Source organism: Vicugna pacos, chromosome 15, assembly GCF_048564905.1.
Source record: "Vicugna pacos chromosome 15, VicPac4, whole genome shotgun sequence".
Taxonomy (NCBI): domain Eukaryota; kingdom Metazoa; phylum Chordata; class Mammalia; order Artiodactyla; family Camelidae; genus Vicugna; species Vicugna pacos.
In genome coordinates, this window is record NC_133001.1 from 60,814,283 (window position 1) to 60,831,406 (window position 17,124).

Consider the following 17,124-nt stretch of genomic DNA (forward strand, 5'->3'; position numbering starts at 1 on the left):
CCCTTCCGTCAGGCCCCCTGAGACTGGACGGCAACCCCCCCACGCTGTGGAGGGCAGCCTCCCCCACTCAGTCTGCTGACTGAAATGCTAATCTCGTCCAGAAACACCTTCGCAGACACGCCCAGAACATCTGACCAAATATCTTGGCGCCCTGGAGCCCAGTCAACTTGGCGCATGACATGAACTATCACAATCAAAATGTAAGTTAATACTTCTAACCCAAATCGGCGACAAATTATCTCCTGAGAGCTTCCAAGACTGCCCCGCTCCGCTCCCTCATCCAGCCTTTTGTCCTCCGCCAGCCTCGTTCTCTAGCACGCAGAGAGCCACAGAGATCGGTGGCAGGCGGCCCCGCACGGCAGCAGAGGCGCGGCGGGTCAGACCCCTCACCCAGAGCACCCCCGGGGGCACAGGCAGAGGGGCGGAAGGCGGGGAGCCGGGCGAGCCCGCCGTGGCTCTCTGGCTCCCCTGCAGCTGGTCAACTGCTCAGTCACAGTCTCCCCATCTCATGCTGGGGGCAGGCAGGTAAGATGACCGGTCTACTGTCTTTCTAATTGCAGCCTTGGAGCTGGAATCTTGCTGCCAACACGGAAGGTCCCTTCCTCCCAGAGTGGACTTGACTGGCAAGGTCGTTCTTTACCCTGGAGAATCGGGACGCTCAAGCACCAGATGTCAGGAAATGCACCCGCCCCCCACCATGGGCTGTGAGTTCCTTGAGGGACAGACTCGGCTCGTCTTTGTCCGCCCAGGACGTGCACAGCTTCCTGGCGCGTGATGCACACATACTGCATTTGTGTTGAATTACTCTATACGCCTTTGTCGTTGAGTCTTTTATATATTTAAGTATCTTAAAATAATTATCTAGTTTTTATTAAATACAAACTAAGTGCCATTTTTAAGAACATATATATTTTTTGTCTTTCTTTGTATCTACAAGAAAGCCATGAAGGAGACTTGAAAGGGTTACTCTGACTTAGAGAGACACGGGAAGCACTGCCGAGAGGAGGCTGAATCCACCCGGCTTTCACCCTCTTTACTTCACTAGACGCAAAAATCAGACTCCTGTGTTTAAAAACGCTCCTATGTGTTTGTGACTATGTTTGGCAAAAAACCCTAAAACTTAGTAAACATACCTGAAAATGGTGAAGATCCTTAGGATAATGCAAGTATTTATAAAATTATAATATCTACACAAAGCAAAAGTCAGTGATGAGCCAGTCCATCTAAAATATATCTTTCCAAAATTGAGAAGTTGGTAGACTAATACTAAGAAATATTTTAAAATTTAAATTTTGAAATACGGGTTTTAGAGGGAAAGAGAAAAAATGGCATACTCTTGGGGTCTAATCCAATATGCAGAGAGTTTGGCATTTCCACTCTCACAATAAAAAATTGAAAATTAACCACTTTGTAGATTCAATGTAGAACTGAGGTTGCTGGGCCAACAGCCACCTTGGAAACTGAAGAGACAGACAGGTGAAGACAGAGAATCACAGAACAGAAGCCCCTGGAGCCGGCAGCTGCGAGGAAGCCTTAAAGGGGGCTGAGTAGTTCCCGGAGATTAATCTGGACAAGCATGGGAGATTCAAGTCCCTTTGGGCCAACCCGTTGGAAGGCCCCAGCTTTTGTGAGTTTTACCTCCAGGAAGTCCTCCAGGTTCTCAGAATGAAGATCAGAGAAAACTCCCCTCAAGCTTTCGCCATGAGAGGGGAAAACGGCCGGTATGACATAAGCCTGGGGCTCTCTCCTGCACACGAGGCCTGCCTTCAAGGGAAACTGCTTTACCAGAGCCTCACCACCTGGAGGCTTGTCAGAGCCTGACCACCGGGAAAGGAAGACAGCCAGCGGCACTGGCTTCAGCCTTTCTGTGTCTCTCTGAGGGAGGCGTGGAGCAAGAAGCACGTGTTCAGGAAAAACCCCAGGGTGCAGTCTAACTGCAAGACCGAGACCTGGTCATGGGGTCTGGGGTGCATCCCTCCCTGCACCGCACCACCACACCCACGAGTCCCTTGAAAAACAGCAAGTTTCACAGCTGGAAGAGCCACATGTCTGACACTAAAAGACAAAAAGTGAGACAGACACAAGGACACCGGAGGAAGCACTGACCTCTGACACCACAGCTACGGAAAACAGGACACGCAGCCTAACCCCAGCCAGACAAACACGAAAGCTTAGGCCAAGGGCTTGGTTACCTCAGTGGCTTTAACCCGGTACATCACGTCGGGCTTTCAACAAAAAGTGACAAGACCTGCGACAAGGCAATAAACACAGCCTGAAGGGACAAAGTAAGTGTCAGACCCGCAATTTCAGAATGATCAGACGTGAATGTGAGACGGTGATGCTAAACACGCCAAGATCCTAGTGGAAAAAATACACAATGTGTAAGAAAAGATGAATAATGTAAGCAGAGAAATGAAAACTCTAAGAAGGAATAGAAAGAAAATGCTAGAAATAAAAAAAAAACACTCTAACGGAGAGGAAGAGTGCCTTTGATGGGCTCATAGTAGTCTGGACACGGCCAAGGAACCAGTGAGCTCGAAGATGCATCAGCAGAAATATCTTGAACTAAAATGCAAAAAGAAAAAAAAAGAAAAAAGACAGAGCGTCCAAGAACTGTCACACCATTATAAAAGGTCTATAACATATGTGTGCTGGGGATGCTAGAGGGAGATGAGAGAGAAAAAGGAATAGGAAACAAACTGAAATAAAAATGCCTGCCTGAGAATTTTCCAAAAGTAATGACAGACACAAAACTGCAGATCCACAAAGCCCAGAGAACACCCACTAGGATAAATAACAGAAACTCTGCACCTAGCAGTCATATTTAAACTTCAGAAAACTAAAGACAGAGAGAGTCTTGAGGGCGTCCAGGGACGGGGGAAACTGCCTCACTAAGCTGGGAGCAAGGACAAGAATCATGTCAGATTTGTGTGAACAAACCGCACAAGCAAGAAGAGAAAGGCTTATGGTATTTAAAGTGTGGAAAGGAAATACTCCTGCCTAGAATTCTGCATCCAGCAAACTAATTCTTCAGAAGTGAAGGAAAATTAAGACTCTCTCAAACAGAAATTGATTTAAAGCCAGCAGATCTGCCCTGTGAGAAATACTGAAGAGGTTCTGCAGAGAGAAGGAGAATTGCACAGGCCTGAAGCTCTGAGCTACGTGAAGAAAGGGTGCTGTGGAAAGAATAAATGAAGGGAGCTTCCAGGCGGTGAATCTCTTCTGTGTGACACTGTGACGTTGATACCAGATTCACACCAGATTTATCCAGCAAGCAGTTGCTGTCCCAGAAGACACTAATGTGGCTGCACATTCAGGAGAAGTAGCTCAGAGTCTGGCACTGTTCTGCCCATCCATACGCGTCTCTCACGTGTGTGTTTCTGTGTCTGCATTTGCACGTAGATGTGCAAACGCGTGCTGGACGCAGGCTCGGGGTCTTGGGTCAAGTGAACTGCGTGATATCTTAGAGTGATCTTTCTGGAGGGCAAAGAAAGGTGAAAAGCTTTGATTTTTATGACAATGTGAAAACCTTCATCTCTCTGCTGAGTTACAGTTGCATGTCTCTGCTGTAAAGGAACCAGCCAAGGGGTCTGGTTGAACATTTGGAGATTATTAGACTTTAGAAACTGAATTATAAATTTGGCCACATCATTTGTTGAGATGACAGATGGGGCTCAGAAACACACATCATTGCTCTCTGCATCGCACTACCACTATTTACTTTATGGGCTTCAGAAAGTGCTTTTAAGAGCATAAAGCCTGGATGCACTCACCAAAGGATCCAAGCGGCTTCATCTTCAAAATGTTTTTTGTTTTTTTGTTTGTTTGGGGTTTTTTGTTTTGTTTTGTTGTTTGTTTGGGGGGAGATAATTAGATATTCATTTATTTGTAATGAGCGCAGTAGGGACTGAACCCATGACCTCATGCATGCTAAGCACACACTCTACCACTGAGCTATACCCTCTCCTCAGCCTTCAACGTTGAGTCAAGGGCGAGTAAAGATAAACGATCTCTCCGCATGGAACTGAGGCAAATCCAGGTTGGGGTTTTTTTCAGACTACACGGTGAACCCTCAGAGTGAAGGAAGGAAGAACCTGAAGCACAATGACTCTTCCAGAACAGTCCCTCCATCCCTGCAAACACTCACGGGCATCTCGAGAACATGCCCACAAGTACCTGCCCAACAGCAAAAATATTAGGCTGGGGGTCCCAAGTCCGAAGAAAGATCATGGACTCCTTCATCACAGTTGAGCTTTCAGATTAAACTGAAAGAAAGGCAGCAGTAGCCTCTGACCTCAGATTCACCTTACCTTCTTGCCACAGCATCAAGCTCTATTACAGAACCACAGGCCCACGTGGACCCCAGGGTTACAGGAACACATGGACTGCACAGACCACAGGACCCCAGGGTTCCAGGACCACAGGACCACGTGGACCACACAGACTGTAGGACCCCAGGGTTACAGGACCACAGGACCACGTGGACCCCAGGGTTTCAGGACCACAGGACCACGTGGACCACAAAGACCACAGGACCCCAGGGTTCCAGGACCACAGGACCACGTGGACCCCAGGGTTTCAGGACCACAGGCCCACGTGGACCCCAGGGTTTCAGGACCACAGGACCACATGGACCACACAGACCACAGGACCCCAGGGTTCCAGGACCACAGGACCACGTGGACCACACAGACCATAGGACCCCAGGGTTACAGGACCACAGGACCACGTGGACCACACAGACCATAAGACCCCAGGGTTACAGGACCACAGGACCACGTGGACCACACAGACCATAGGACCCCAGGGTTACAGGACCACAGGACCACGTGGACCCCAGGGTTTCAGGACCACAGGACCACATGGACCACACAGATCATAGGACCCCAGGGTTACAGGACCACAGGACCACGTGGGCCCCAGGGTTACAGGACCACAGGACCACGTGGACCACACAGACCATAGGACCCCAGGGTTACAGGACCACAGGACCACACAAACCACAGGACCCCAGGTTACAGGACCAGAGGACCACATGGACCACAGGACCACATCTCTCTGCCTTGCGACTAGAAGTGAAACCGGAAAAGTCAGCTGTTCTGACTTCTCTTTTTCTTTTTCTGTTCTTTTTTTTTTTTTTCTGAACATAACTTCCCAATATCTCTCTAATGAGTCGTTTCCCACAGTGGAATGGACTGCCTTGCTCTGCTGCCACCTTCACTCTGGGCTGCACAGGACTTTCCTGATTACATGCAGATGCTCAAGCTTCCAGGTCAGCGGAACTGGGGTGAGGACACAGAGTGTGTTTTGACAAGGTCACAGGTGATCCTCAAGCAGGAGGGTCTGGGGTCCTACTTTGAGAAGATCCCCACTGGAAGCATCCAGACGCTTCACTTGCCTGCCAGCTGCAGTGAGGGAGGCCATCCACACAGTCCCTTCCAGTTGTGAGCGTCTAGGTTTCAGTGACCGAAACTTCTCTTGGGGACGATGAATATGCCACATACGTGCCAAACAGATGGAATCAGACCCCCCGGCGGCGGAAAGACCGCTCAGAAAGCTTTGCACTCTTCCGAGTTAGAAGTGACACTTCCCTGCCTGGATCAACGGAAACTGAAGGGGCTTCTCGGCCCCACTCTCTCCGCTTCCGCACGAAGCACCCCCAGGGCTCCGGTCTCTCGAGGCCGTTGTCAGTCTGGTCAGACTTCCCACGCCTACTAGATTGTCACTTGTGTTCTTTGCTGCAGCTTCCTAGCAAAAGTATCAAAAGAAAGTTTTAAATCAAATTGACAAAATAAATACCAAGGCAACTGTTTTTTCCTGGAAGCCGATCACACCTGGTGACAGAACGATGGCACGCAGGACTGAGACCAAAACGCAGCGACGCGGGGAAGCCTACAGCTCATTCTGGCAGCAGCGTGTGAACTGTAAGCCCGCCAGCGGGGACGCCCAGCAACAGGATCAACCGTTCCAGGGACCCCGGAGAGATTCCGCGCTATTGTGACAAGCGCCGAGGAGACGCCGCTGGCCCCAGAGCTCTCTGCGGAGGGGGCACCTGCCGGCCGTGGCCGTGCTCTGCTCCGTGGAGAGGGTGCCCCGACGGCTGCTGTCTTCCAGGAAAGTAGCGCAGCAGCCCGGAAGCAGCCCTTCCTCACCCACCATCCCCCGACCCTGGCACAAACAGGTCTGCTATGACCCATAGAGACAATATATTTGATGACATTAAGTGGTCAGTCTTTGTTTGCTGAGTCCAAACGTGCTTACCTGCCACCTCCGTCTCCCAGGGAAGGGCTGGAGCGGCTCACTCTGTCCTCGGGCCACGACCATATCACCGACCCGCAAGCCTGGGCTCCCCGTCTGCCCTCCCCCGCGTCACCAGGGTCTCCAGCGAAGACAGTGCTTCTGGGCTTGGTTTTGAAATACCGTGTGGTTCTGTGCTAGGCAACTTTTATTCACCAGGGTTATTATCTTGTCCTCAGGACACTGGCCACAGGGCATCTTAACTGTTACAAAGGGACCAAAAATTGGACGTTTCCTGAGATAGTCAAGATCTTCAAACCATATTCCGACACTAATTGCCCTGAGGAATTTCCCGTTTCCCCACAAATGCAGCAGGTGGAATGTGGAGGACGCGCCATTTCTTAGAGCAAAGTCACAAGTGGAGAAGTAGGCGCTGACCTCTCCAGACAAAACGAGGTGATGGTTGAAGGAAATTGTTTTTGTCTCCCGGCCATTAGAACAAAACACAACAAAACTCCTCCCAAACATTTGTTTCTTCTGCTCGTGCAGGTGACCTGAACTGCGAATGCAAGCGGCCCTCCGAGTGGCCAAGACAGCACTCACTCTGCAAGGGTTTGCCGGGGGCTGCTGTGTGTCAGGCTGAGCCAAGTTCTGGGGAAACAGGAGGTGTTGTTACCCTCAAAGCTCCTCCGTTCTGTTCGAGGAGGCGGGAAGTGGACAGTGCTTGGAGGGGACGACAGGAACAGGATTCAGCTATTTATTGTAAGGACAGCATTAGGGTGTCTATTTATAGATTTTTCCTAATTTCTTTATTTTTGTAGGTTTACAGTGTACTCATCCTATGCAATAAGAAATCACAAAGATTTGATTTCAAAAGTTGTTTCAAGTTATTGTGTACGACTCAATCCAATATTCTTGAATGTTCCATTGATTTTAATTTCTGTGCTTCCTTGTACAGAAATCGTGGGAAAACATAAAACTATCTTTAGGACGCTGTATAAAACAACATCAAATCACGGCAGCGACCCCCACTGCTAATATCTCTTGAGATGCTTCTGAGACAGGAAGCAGGGTGCAGGGCGCAAGCACTGAAGGAACGACACAGCCATCAGCACCAAGACGGCGGGAGAGTCGCTCCCAGGGGAACGTGAGCTTCGGCACACGCTCGCTGTAGTGCAACAGCGGCTAGACGGCCCGCCCACCGTACCAGGACCGGCTGGAGGCTGACCACAAAGGTGAAAAGTGGGCGATGGCCCAGGGCCTGGGCCTCCCCGCCCCCTCCCCAAAGCGGCTGGAATAACTGCCCCCCTTGTTAGCACGTTAAGTAACCCAGCCCGTAAACACCAACAGCCCGCGCCTCGGGCCGCTCTCGGTTTTCCCAGCTGACCCCACTCTCTCCTTCTGAGCCAGACGGCCCGCACTCCGTCCATGGCGTGTGTAACCCTTTGAACACATCCACCTTCACTCCCTGTGGCTCCCTCCTGAATTCCCTCCTGTGCGAAGCCAAGGACCCTCACTTGGTGGGATTCACCGAGACCTGGGACACCGCCCTCCTCTCTGGCCCCGTTTTCTGCTGTCTCGTTCCCACACAGGATAACACTGCAGTAGCAGATACACAGTGTGTACTTAAAATCGCGCTGGGTTTGAAACTGCCTTGCTCTGCCCGGTACCAGGTGGTCACCTCCCTCGAGCTAACTGTGGGAAAGTCCTGACGTGGCGGGCGGGTGGGAGGACAGTTCTCATCTCAAACCAGGCCTTCACCTCCTTACTTTGCATGTCGTGGACACACCCTTTGCAAACGTAAGTTTGGTGGTGTTTTGGTATTTTGAATGTACGCCCAAAGTAAAGACAGAGAATAGCAAATTCCATGTTTTTGTAAACTAGAAGCTGGGTAATCGGGGGTGCGGACGCTGTGCCCGAGTAGCCAGACTGGTTGTTGTCAGAGCTGCGAATCAGGGTGATGGAGAAATGTGGGGTGTCCCCTAGGCCTTGTGCACTTCTGAGGGACCGTATCCGACTGCCCCACCAACACCATGAGTCTGCACACATCGCACATACACACAGGGAGACACATAGAGAGAAATACACACAAACACACAGGTACATACACGAGGGCCATTATGCCCCCTGTCCATGCACAAGAGCGGGTGGGCTGAGCCCTGCTCTGAGGCAGCACAGACCCGCATACCCTGGCGGGGCCTTCTGGCTGGTCTGCCTGCCTCATCCCAAAGCCACAGAGGGAAGTCGTGTCTCTGGCACCTTGGGTGCTGCTCCCACTGGGACCCACCCACCTGGCCTCCACAGCTGCTTCCCAACCTGGGGACCTGTCACTCCTGTAGTGGCTGGGACAGCAGACAAGCAGTCGGGATGCACTCCTCCACCAGCCTCTGAGGGCAGGACGGCTTCCACTGACCGAGACCTGGCCACCAGCAGGCGGAGGAGCTGCGTCCAGGGGTGACACACACAGATGTCCTGTAACCCTCGGAGCAAGACTGATGGAATTGGCTCCTTCCGCAGATAAGGCTGCAGTTCCATCCCCAGGACCCGGGAAGTCTGGCGGGGATGATGTATTGGGGTTATAATGTCTGGAGACTGGGCTCCCGAGTCCTCGCCCACACTCAGCCTGGATTTCAGACGTGGGGTCTGTGATTCAGGGCACAGCCCCCGTTTTCTGCACCATCAGTAAGTCTGACTTGGTTCTGATTTCCTCGGCTGCTGATTCGAGATCAGACTCTGGACAAAGGGAAATGTTTTCCGGGGAACAGGAGAGTATGAATTCATCAAGGCCTTGAGACGAGGGAGCTTTATCAGCGCCGGTGAGAGCAGAAACCGCCCCGGGGAAATGGAGATGATCTTACAGTCTTCACACTGGAAACAGGTTTCTGACTGAAAGTCAGACGACTGTGAGGCTGGTCCCTAACTGTGGGCAGAACAGGGGGTTCCGACGTCCACATCTGCTCAGCCGAAAACATGCTGCGAAGCAGCCGTCACCCTCCCCGGCTGTGCCTTACGTCAGACACAGGACCTCAGACATGATCGGTTCTGAGGGCAGCTACCATTCAGAGTGACAGAATCACAGTCCCTCACACCAGGGACCCTCAGAGGCCTTATCTCCACAGCTTAGGACTTCCTGAGAGCTCGAACCTTGCCTTGACCAGCCCCGCACCTCCAGGCCCCGGGATTGGGGGCAGGCGTGGGCAGCGAGCTGCGGGTGGAGGGGCTGCTCTTACTGACCAGGCGTTTCCTCACCTGTGCTCTGGGAGGTTGTAGGAGTCGACTTCATAAGAGCAGGGTGCTTCAGGCTGGGCAGCAGCTGGGGGGGGACGAACGGTGACGGAGACACAGGACTGTCCCTGCTCCTTCGCCAGCCAGGCTCTTGGGAGAGGGTGTAGCCAGAAGCCCCAGATCCGGAGGGAAAGCCCACCTTTTCTAGGCGGTGGTCCAGGGGTGCACACCCACACGTGCACATGTGTGCGCACTCCCACATGTGCACACTCACACGTACCCGTCAGTAAACACGAGACCTGCTTCCCTCCTCTTCTCTTGAACACGCGGCAAGTAAAAATAGTTGATGATTAGTTACTAGCAGAAAATGAAGACCTAGCAGCATCACCAATGGCTGCTCTCACACGTTCATGATTTGCATCACTGCCGCTGGTCCTGAAAGAATTCCTCCCTGACCAGGGACAGGGCGGTGGTCTCACAAAGAAGTCGGGAGGGAACAGACCTCAGCCTGAAGCCCACGGAAACCAGCCGAGCTTCTGGGCCTGCTGCTCATAATTCACGGGGAACACGCGGCTTTGAGCTTGAACTTTTCCTGCCAAATCTTGGCTTATGTTGTGTCCTCAGCCAAACTACCGACAGCTCATGTTTTCAACCACTTACTTACAAAGTGCCACACTGCTCGAGGAAAGATTGAGATTCTATGGGAAAACCATGAATCTCCAAAAAAGGAAAATGAGGAAACAAAAAGATGTGGCTGCTCTATGAAAACACCACCTTCTGTAAGGCAGAGTTAACGGTGCTGACAGTGACGAAGCCCCAGTGACACCCATGAGTAAGTCTCTTCCGTCGTCACTGAAGCAGGCGTCTCCGGACACCAGGAGACGCTGGGCGTCCTTGTAACGTCACCTCTCGTTAGAGCGAGACCCCCCCACCCCCCAGAAGGGAGCCTGTCTGCTCCTCCTCTCTGTCAGAGACCCAAAGGTCAGCTCGTGTCCTGCAGTTGGTGACACTGAAGTGTCCGTCTCAGACGTCCCCTTTCCAGGTCAAACCCAAGCGAGGCCGCTCGCCCGCAGTCCTGCTCTCTCTCCTGCTACAGTGACTCACCTGGCGTTTCCACTAGCGCGTCCCCTGCAGAAATCCTGACGGTAGGTGTTCTGTAGCAGGCACTGTCCTAACAACTCGCAGCACCCAAGTGAACGAAGAGAGAGCCCTGTCCTCGCTGAGCGGGCGATTAGGGCAGAAGTCAGACAAAGACAGGATAAATTAGGAAAACCTGTGGATGTTAAATAGCGATACGTGGTGACAAGGAACACGAGTCAGTGAGGGGACAGGAGAGTGCGGCAGCCAGCAGCTTCAGACAGATTTATTAGGAGGGAAGGACCTTGAGCCCTGACAGGGTCACCGTGCGGATTCAGAAAAACCGCGTGGGAGACGGCCGTCCGGCACCCAGCGTCAGGGTCACCTGTGGGAGCTGCCTGTGGATTCGGGGAGGAGGAGTGGCCAGGACTGGGGACCTGCCGGTGGTGGCGGCCCCAGGGCCGGTGAGAAACAAGCCAGTGAGTGAGACGCAGAGTGTCTGATGGCAGGGAGCCAGGAGGCCAGGGTGAGACGGTTGGTCCTGGAGGGCAGGTGACGGCCGTTCAGATGGGACAGGTGGGGTCACTGCGTCCAAGGCGGTCATTACGTGCATTGAAGGATGCATAAGAAGTGCCCACTGGAACAGCTCCGAGGAGCCCGTGAGAGAGTTTCAGGGAAGCGCTGGGGTCGGAGCCCAGCTGGAGGCGCGGGAGGAGGCGGGGGCGACGCGCCTGCTTCCGCTGGCAGTTGCTACAAGGAAGAGCAGAAGGATCGTGCGGTGGCTGCAAGGGTCCATGTAATCAGGAGGTTTCTGTTTAACACAGGAAGGATCCTTGACGTTTGTTGATGGGAATTATCCAACAAGAAGAAAAGACAGTGACGCAGGAGATGGAAGGACTTGCTGGAGTGATGCCCTTGAGCAGATGAAAGGCTGGATTCCCCCGCTTGGGGAGCGTGTCTCGTGTGTGGGTGAAGACGCGCCCCCGACACCAGTGCCAGGGCACGAGGGAGAGGAGGCCGGAGGAGGCGGGCGGATGCGTGGTCGTCAGAGCCAAGACGCCGCTGGGGAGGAGCTGCTGCAGGTCTGGGGAGGAGAGAAGGCGGGAATCGTCTTCCGGGGGTCGTAGGAAGCGCAGGGCAGGGAAGACGGAAGGTGGTCACAAAGTTGCACCAAGACCTTCCAGACGCTTACCTGGGGATTTGAAGGCTGGTCGGCCGCTGTGGTTTCTGTGGTTTCCCTTCAACTGCCATCAGGAGCTGAGACCGGTGTAAAGGGGACAGAGTTCAATGTCACCCTGGTGGTGAGGAGGGGACAGTGGCGGGGGGCAGGGAGGGAGCAGAGGCAAGTTTGGACGGAGCACGAGGGGCAAGGGCCGGGGCCATCAGGAGCTGCCCTCACTTGATCTCCCGACTCTCCAGCTTCCAGCTTGGAGCAGGCACGGGCCCTGAGGCGTCTGTCACTTCCTCTGAGACAGCTTTCTCATTGCTGTTTAAACTTTCACTCGTGTCTATCTTGGACGTTATAGTATTTCACTGCCCAATTTTTTCTGGGTAACGTCCTCACCCCTTGCTTTTTTTTCATGAAAAGCTTGTGGACTGCATACTTAACCAACGCTAACATCTGCTGCATTTTTTTATCTAAAACACCATCACTGCTCTAGTGTTTCTGGAGACCCTGGAGTGAAATTTCAGCATTTCAAATTCCAAGATAAAACTCCCCAGCTCTGAGAGGAGGAGGAGGAGGGAGAGGTGGGGCAGGGGGCAGTCAGCAGGAGGAGGCGAGGGAGGGGAGGAAGGACCCACCGCCACACAGACGGCAAACCCCCTTCCCCGTTAACTGCAAACATAGCTGCCCTCAGGGAGCCATCGTCATCTCAGGTCGCTCTGCCTTAATGTGTATTTAAACAAGGCAACTTCTCCGCTCAAGGAACACAACATTTTACCAACTTCATGTTCCAGAGGAAATCTTATCACACCTACCCGGGGAGATATTCAGGCGTGAAAAAGCTAATCTTAACACAGGTCACCTAGACAGCGGCCCTGCACTGCCCGTCTGAACTTCTTCCACTGAAGAGCCCTGTGAATTAAGGCCGCTGCAGGTCAGCTATCTGCCGGGCGAAGGGGATGCGAGCCAGGTGCCCGTCCTGCCCTCACAGAGAGCAGTAAATTTTGAGTGACTGTTTTATTTATTTCCGGATGCGCAAATTTAGTCCAAAGAAAAACATGCAGGTGAACAGTGGGGACTTAACTGCAAAGTTCAGGTGGAAAGTGTCCCATTTCTGACTCCAGCTCTCTGCGGACGCTGCTTCTGCTGTCCCTTCTCTCTAGAAGGGACACCCTTTGTCTCTGGGTTTCCTTCGGTCTCTCTGGCTGTTCCCTCTCTGGCCCCGTGTTGGTTTCCTCACTCCTCAGCTGCACCTCCAGTGCCGCTCTGCAGAGAGGTGGCCCTGATGCTCTGTGGGCGTCGCCCAGGTCACTGTCCCAGGCTGACGCCCCCGTGATGACGGATGTTACTAAATTTCCAGCTCCGACCTCTCTCCCAAGACCTGTTTCCCTTCCGCCAACCACCACAACACCCATGTCGCCTTCTTCACCACCACGTCAACTTTGTCACCAACACTGGTAAAGCATTTTTAGGTTCTTGAATCATGTTCACAACCATTACCCCATTTTATCCTCCTAAAAATTCTACGAGATAGAAATGATTTCCATTTGATTCTCCCAACCAGCAAATGTTTACTTTCAGTTGTCTGTGATGGGGCTGGGGGCTATTAAATGACCGTCCCTGGGACACGGAGGAGACTCAGTCGTGGGGAAGATGAACACACCGACAGACAAGTAGAACAGAATAAGGTGAGCACAGAGAGTTTACAGGAAGTGATGGGAGTGTGGGGCGGCACTGACACGGGGACACGGGGACATGGGGGAGGGGACACAAGGCATTCGGGGCCGATGAGATGGTGGCACAGGAGCAGGAAACGGCAGAAGGTAAGGAGGCAGCTCAGGTATCCCGGCGTGCGGGGGAGGTAAGGCTCGGGCACGGCGTGGACGGGGTGGCGCAGGTGAGGGGAGTCCGTGGGGCCGGCCCAGCAGCTGAGGCTGGTCTCAGGTGTGGGGGCTGCCCAGCAGTCTTCAGCAAAGGTTTGATAAGCCCTTGTTTGTGTTCCAGGCAAAGTGTCTGTAACTGAGCAGAGGGTGAGTTCTGCAGGCAGACCTCAGCGGGGAGTCCAGGTCGATGCCATTGCAATCGGGGTTGGGAACACAATGAGGACCCGACGCCTGGGGCTGCGGTTGGAGGAGGGAGGAAGGGGTGTCGCGGAGCCCTGGGGTTGAAGACAAGGGTCTCAGAGGGTGTGCTGAGAGCCCACGAGGGTCGAGGGTGAGTCCCGCGCTCCGTTGGCCAACACAGACGAGGAGGGTGGGGGCGTATAGCTGTCCTGTGCTGGGTTAGGGTCAGGGGCGTGGGAGCCCCAGTGTGGTGGGGGCCGGACCTCAGGGCAGCTGGAGGGGTGACAGCCTCTATGGGGAGACCAGAGAGCCAGCGAGGAAGGAGCTAGTGAGGGGACAGAAATGGGGGGCATAAAGGTGTTAAGGGAGCCATTTCAGCAAAAGAAACACGTGAGCAAAAGGGTAGCGGCAAGAAGCCCCAGGAACATTGGAGATGAGAAGGGTTAGTCCGACTGGAGTGAAGCGAGACTGAAAAGCATTTTAAGGTAAAACACCAACCATAAAGAATAAGTTAATGGGACGTGAATAGACTTTACACTGAAAGAAGCGGAGCCAGTTTTAAAGAAAATGAGTCACTTCCTCCAATGAGCATTTTAGGGAAAAACCGTCTTGTACACACAGAAAGCACACTTCAGAAGTGGACGGAGCAGAGGCCAAGGAAGGTCACGAGCGACAGCCACCCAGGGCGCCCGTCGGCAAAGTGGGGCGTTACCCAGACCCCAGCGTCCCACCTCGCCCTGATGCGAGGGACGTGGTGCGGCTGGTTCTCCCACGTCTGCCTCTGGGGGCCTCCGCACGGCGTAGGCGTCAGGTAGATGTTCAATCAGTGCTCATTCAACAGACGCTGACTGACCGTCCGCTAAATGTACGACAAGCGGTAAGAGCTGCGGCAGATACACGAGCACCGGGCCCTCCCGCCCCGCTGAGCTGCTGCCCAGCACGGAGCAGACATGGCAGCAGCACCGGCTCCCAGGAGTGGGACCCCGTGTCACCCTGGGAAGATCACAAGGAACCTAGCGAAGCAAGTAAAACCGCGGCAACTTAGCAGCAGGAAACTTTCGCGGCGCACAGACCCCGGGGTGAACTTGGAAAGGACTGCTGCCGATGGTCAGCTGGCAGCTGTGATGGGGGCAGGTGTGCACGGTGGACAGAGGGCTCGGAACAGAGTGAACAGTCTTAAAAGCCCAACGGCCCGTGTCAGGAGTGAGAGCGGCGGCCCACCTGGCGAGGCTGAAGCGTAAGTTGGAAGGTCAGCGGACCCAATCGCACGACACGGCCACCCCACCAAGAGCCCCGACCCCACCTCCACTGCGGCTTGCAGCCCCACGCTGCCCCGGCCCTGCCCTCCCGCCGCGGACAGGGTGACGCCTGACCTTGCTAGATTCTTGCGAGTGTTTGGTGAGTAAACGATTCGAACTGTAGGACAGGGACATTTCAGAGCAGGAGCAAACGCGAAGCAACGCGTTCAGCACTGTGAGGGTGGGGGTGCTGGCGGCAGGGACGGCAGGCTGGAGACAGACACCCGCTCGGCCTGAATCTCGGCCCAGAACCGCGGCCCTGCTCTGTCTGTCCTGGGCAGGATGAGCGTGTGCTTGCCGATGAACCTGGGACTCAGATGGATGAGGAGAGAAAAAAGGCAGGCAATGTGCTTTGTCTCTCGGTCAAGGATGCGGTTCTCGAAGGACCGCTCGCCAGCACTTAGCAGGACAGAGCCCAGACCCCCCACCCCAAGCGCACCGCAGCAGGCAGGCTGTGTGGGCTCTTAGAGAAACACTTCTACAAAAGCAAGAGGTTTCCTGGAAGTAAAGGCCATAAACTCCCAGATTAAGAGGCCCACTCAGCATCCCTGGCAGTGAGTAAGAGCTCAGACCAGAGCAAGTGGTCACGGGAAGTTAGGGCGCAGGGAGGAAGGACAGGCCTTAAACATCCGAAGGGAAACGGGGCGGTGAGCGTGAAAGCAGGCGGAAGGGCGTCGGCGTCCCGGGCGGCAGGGACAGAAGGCAGGGGACGGAAATGGACTTGTTTCCGAGGGAAAGCACTCACCCAGACGGACACCCTGCGCCCTGCCCGCACTGGCCATGCTGTCTCGGCCCTGCGCCCGCCCCCCTGAGCCTCAGAGCACGGACGCTGTGGGCTCTTCAGCGAGGGGCACCGGGCGCTCCTCCGCCCACTTCCCACTCCCAGCAGTGGGTGGTCCAGCGTCCAGCCCCCAGGGCTGCCTGCACAGCCCACCTGCTCGGGTAAGGGGCCCCCAGCAGCCCTCCCTCCCCGAAGTCTGAGCCCCTCTGCAGGGCCTCCCGAACTTGGGACCCAAGACCCCTCTGTGTCCGTCTCCCTGGACCAAACTCCTTCTGCTGAAACCCCAGCTCTGTTTCCCGGTGGGACTGCATCGTGGCAGCAGAAAGGGGACTGCCACAGGCGTGGTTCTGGGCTGGCTTGGCGACAGCCTTGACACGTGTCACGCCTCAGGATGCACTAACAGTGACACTAATTTTTAGAAACTGATGATCTGCAGAGCACGGAGGGTTTGAGGAGCGTGTGAAGAAGTGTGTGACGCGGTAAGATGGAGACGTGTCATCTGTCTGAACCCACAGGACAAACACCAACGGGGGGCCGACCGGAGGGTAACTGAGCTCATCGGTTGTAGAAAACGCACCACCTGGCAGGGGTGCTGAGGATGGGAAGCGGTGCCCACGTGGGGACAGGGAAGACACGGACGTTCCTTCCTCTTAATTGTGCCATGAACCTGAAACTGCCCTAAAAAGTCAAGTCTTTAAAGTAAAGGCTAGCGGTTCCCCCATGAGTCTGATAAAAGCGTGCCACTAACTGGGACTTCTCTCTTTTCAAGCAGATTTTCACCCTTAACTGACTCCTCTTTACTGGTGGATATAAACATGTTTGTTTTTCTATTTCTTCCTGAATTGATTCTGGTGGCTTACATGTCTCTAAAAGACTGTCTATTAGGCCTACATTTGCATATTGAGTTACTATAAATGAATAGTTTTCTATTATAATTTTAATATGAAAATGTAGATTGTCTCTGTTTTTCCTTGATTAATGTTGCTAAAGGTTTGTGTAAGTCAAATCTTTTCAGAAAATAAAATTGATAAAAATGTTGGAATGACTGGAGGCCTGGTTTGAGAAGGTGCGCGCTATGTGCGGCCGCAGGGCACGCTGGGTGAGCACACGCTGCCAGCTCGCAGCACACGCCGCCTCCTTCACCCTCCACGGGGTGGTTTCCTTACACTGAATTTGTAGGTAAGAAACAGAGGCAGCGAAAATTACTCATCGTGGAGAAGATTAGCCCAGGAAAACAGAGATGGTCTCCGTTTTTGTATTGAAACTGACTTATTCGTG

At 53.7% G+C, this 17,124-nt stretch overlaps 1 long non-coding RNA gene across 1 annotated transcript; it reads left to right on the top strand.

Annotated features, from left to right (window-relative positions):
* Window positions 1-6,051: 6,051 nt before the first annotated feature.
* On the top strand, window positions 6,052-16,599 carry LOC140685955 (uncharacterized). Its single transcript, XR_012059427.1, has 6 exons — window positions 6,052-6,181; window positions 6,477-6,693; window positions 6,787-6,999; window positions 7,196-7,472; window positions 13,286-13,392; window positions 16,266-16,599. It is a non-coding gene; the product is annotated as an uncharacterized lncRNA (long non-coding RNA).
* The last annotated feature ends 525 nt before the right edge of the window (window positions 16,600-17,124 follow it).